The sequence below is a fragment of the Dermacentor silvarum genome, chromosome 4 (genome assembly GCF_013339745.2).
Source record: "Dermacentor silvarum isolate Dsil-2018 chromosome 4, BIME_Dsil_1.4, whole genome shotgun sequence".
Classification (NCBI taxonomy): domain Eukaryota; kingdom Metazoa; phylum Arthropoda; class Arachnida; order Ixodida; family Ixodidae; genus Dermacentor; species Dermacentor silvarum.
In genome coordinates, this window is record NC_051157.2 from 114,140,633 (window position 1) to 114,144,461 (window position 3,829).

General features: G+C 49.3%; 1 pseudogene; it reads right to left on the reverse strand.

The window, feature by feature from the left end:
• Positions 1–792, reverse strand: part of LOC119448847 (putative uncharacterized protein DDB_G0271606) — a 13,131-nt pseudogene extending 12,339 nt beyond the window's left edge.
• Positions 793–3,829: the final 3,037 nt, after the last annotated feature.

Consider the following 3,829-nt stretch of genomic DNA (forward strand, 5'->3'; position numbering starts at 1 on the left):
CTGCCGCTGCCGCTGCTGCTGCTGCTGCTGCCGCTGCTGCTGCTGCTGCTGCCGCCGCTGCTGCTGCTGCTGCTGCTGCTGCCGCTGCTGCCGCTGCTGCCGCTGCTGCTGCTGCTGCTGCTGCTGCTGCCGCTGCTGCCGCTGCTGCTGCTGCTGCTGCCGCTGCTGCCGCTGCTGCCGCTGCTGCTGCTGCTGCTGCTGCTGCCGCTGCTGCTGCTGCTGCCGCTGCTGCCGCTGCTGCCGCTGCCGCTGCTGCTGCTGCTGCTGCCGCTGCTGCTGCTGCTGCTGCTGCTGCTGCTGCTGCTGCTGCTGCTGCTGCTGCTGCTGCTGCTGCTGCTGCTGCTGCTGCTAAACCCTAACAAGGTTCACGTGATTTCCATTTTACCATTGCGTTACTTTTGCGTGACCTGTTGTCTTTGTATACTGTTTCTTGCAATTTGTCCCTTCTGTGCTACATAGTCCGTAAGTGTCGCGTGAAGGTTCCCAGTTTCATTCACTCATCGAGAGAAAGTTCTCGTCAAGTGGGCCCAAACCCTGCCCCTGCCATCACCTCCTCACATGCTGCACAATATATATAGAGCTTGCAAGACAGGGTCTCTCAGTCGCGTTCTAACTGCGAAGGCTGTCCTGCCAATTCTCACTTGTTGTGCGACTGCCAGATGAGCTTTATACGCGACCGTGCAGTGCAGGCTTCCTCGGCCTACTACCTCTCACAGACCCGCGACCCTATTGAGTACTCGATGCACAGACTCCTACATCCCCCGACGCCATGTAGGCACTTCTGGCCTCCATTCCGCGCCCAAGACTGGATGTCATCTAAATATCTGTTCTCTCTTCTCCCCTTCGCTGCACGAAAGGAATCATTTGCTCAGCGAGTTGGTACAATTATTATTTTCTCGGTCTTCTTTTTCTTAGTATTAAGTTTTTTCGCGCAGCTTGCCTCAAGGACAGAATGCCAACTCGCTCAGCAGACGATCCTCTTGAAGTACATTGCCGGTTCTCTGGGCACTTTCACGTGTCGTATTTCAGCGTTGTGCCCGTCTGCTTTTCCTTATATTAAGTTTTATCTCCCCTACCTTCTGACTCGGAGTTGGGTCTCTCTAAGGCCGATAAAGTTTCTTTCTCTCCGTAACTTCTCTTTACAAAGCTTCGTGGCTCCTTCCTCGTGCACTTAACAACAGCCAGCATAGGAAGGAGCGAAGCGTCTCGGATAACCACTGCCCGCATTTCTTTTTTTTTTTTTTTGCGCGGTGAAAGCGCAATACAAACTGTCCATCTATCAGCCAGCAGAAGCAGCCGCATTTTTTTTTTTTTTGCGCGATAAAAGCGCAATACAAACTGTCCATCTATCAGCCAGCAGAAGCAGGTGTTCTCTCGAAGCATGCCGCTTCTTGTTCACCGGTCCCTATATTCGTCGATCGCTCGCGCGCAGTTCTAGTGCCATCGTGGAAAATTCCGGTGACCCAGCCCGGCAGCCAACCAGGTGTGCAGCCTGCGTAAGTCATACTTGCGGTCGGCGATGATGGCGGCAAACCATATATACAGGCTTACCTGGGAGTGTGTTTCTTGTGATGTTTCGAGTAGAAAAAGAAATTGTTGAGAAAATGAGGCTAAAGAAAGAAAGATTCATTTTCTTCCACAGACGAAAATAAGTAGGTGAGTCCGTGAACTGCGTAGCTTGTATTGTAAAGTAAAAAAAAAAGGCAAGAGGTATTCCAAAGTGGCTTATCTACAGCACGCCTGCGGCCGCCAGTATAGACTTCAGGAATCGCTCCTATTTCCAGCACAGTTGGACTTCAATATTGGTAGCAACACCGTACATCTGGCCATAACTCAATGTCAGAAGAAATTGAATATACTAGACACTCAGGAAAAGTTGCACCCTTAAGGGTATTCACTCTATCAAATGGGTGTATTAGTCCGCTTAAACACCCTGTGTTTAAGCGGTCCAGTACACCCATTTGAAAGAGTGACCTTTCAGAATTTCACCTTTTCCCCTAATGTGCCTTCCACCAAAATGCACGCGGATTACGTTTAACGTTTACAACGATATCACAATCACACATACAGAACAGGCACCATACATGCACTGTCCATATATACTTCAGTGGGGATTATTTAACCCAAATGCATCTCCCGCTCAAAAAGGATGGTAAAGATAAGCATATCACCAAGATTGGATACTATACCGATCGAATGTCACCTTCATCATAAGTGTTTTACATGCACAGCCATTTGAATTGAAAATGTGGCCTTGAAGGTTGCGGTCCATCATTCGCGGTTTTCAGAAACTGCATTTCCATGAGCGCACGCGCGCACACACAGGCGTCTTTTATTGATTACAATTACCTAATGGCGCGAACACTAGACTTGGACGATGAAAGAGACGAGGACCATAGCACGGTTACTTCCAACTGGTTCGTTGCTTTCGGAACAAAAACGCGCTTGCGCATATCTACACAAAAAAAAATGGAAGTGACAGAAACCACCTGCGCAATATCTGCAATACAATCAATTCCGGCAGATACCATCTCAGGGTGACTATATCGAAATTAACGCGATTAGTGTTGAAGCAATGTAGCGACGCAGTGTATATATGCGGGCTCGATCCTCCCTCGCGCTTTCCTCTGAACAGGCTGCGCCACCTGACGGCACCACCGCGAAGTCAATGCGTGGCGTGTCTGCGTCAGGCAAGATCGTCTGCATATTATACATGACGCGGGTTCGATTCTGCCCAGCACTGGATAAAATTTAAAGGATTTTTTTTAACAGCGGAGCTGTTTAGGCCGACCGTCCGTCCGTAACGCGCGAACAACAAACCTAGCTGAACGATGGCGTCACTGCGCACAGCTTCGCCTCGCTCCGCCTAGCTCCTCCGCCGCCGCGCAACCGATGACGCACAGCAGTGACGTCATAGCCAACCGATAGCCAATCAAGAGCTAATTGGAGCTTCTCTCAGTCGTCTCAATCAAGAGCTTCTCTCAGTCGTCCAGAAAAAACTCCCGATACAGCTTTCTGTTGCTCAATACGTGCTACATAAAAGTGTTTTTCCGAGCATTAAAGAAGCCCGCAAATACACGCCAAGTGCCTCGAGAGGCCAGTCGTGCGGCGAATCTGCGTGTATTCGCGGGCTTCTTTCACACTCTGAAAAACACATTTATGTAGCACGTATTGAGCTATATCGGGAGTTTTTCATGTTGCTCTACAACTTTCTCATTGACACTTTGATAGTTAAGACAGTACTTCTCGAGTTATATAATTAATTACAATTAATTAATTAAATCTCAGTAACGAAAAAGTTACTGGCGGCTACTCCACTGTACTGGAAACAATACGCACTAGGTTTGCTTCGCGTAACGCCGTTCCTCTTTCTTTAAAATCGTGCTGCGTGATAGCTGTGACACCCTGTATATACGATTGTTGCTTAGCCACAGCTCCTACAGGTGGATTTAGAGTTAGTGCGTGAAGGTTCATAGAGAACGTGCTCACGGCAAGTGTATAGGGGACACTATTATGCAAATGACATTCTACAGAGGACCAGCAGGCCCCCACGTCCCTCACTGTGCAGTTAAATGTCGTCGCGATCGTAGGAACTTGCGGTTCGCTGACCTCGTCGCAACTGCCCGCATCACCTGGACGCACATACGAAAAACAGTTCGGCCTCCGTAACAATTAATCTCTCCTGCGAGCAACAAATAAAACCCGAAGGAGGAACGAGACAGAAACCCTTGTCTTGCTGACGCTGTGAGAGGCCACCTGCTTGTGTCTAGAAGTCCGAAATATAACGCAGGAGAACCTTCTACGCTGTGCCAGGGTAACAGTTGGAACC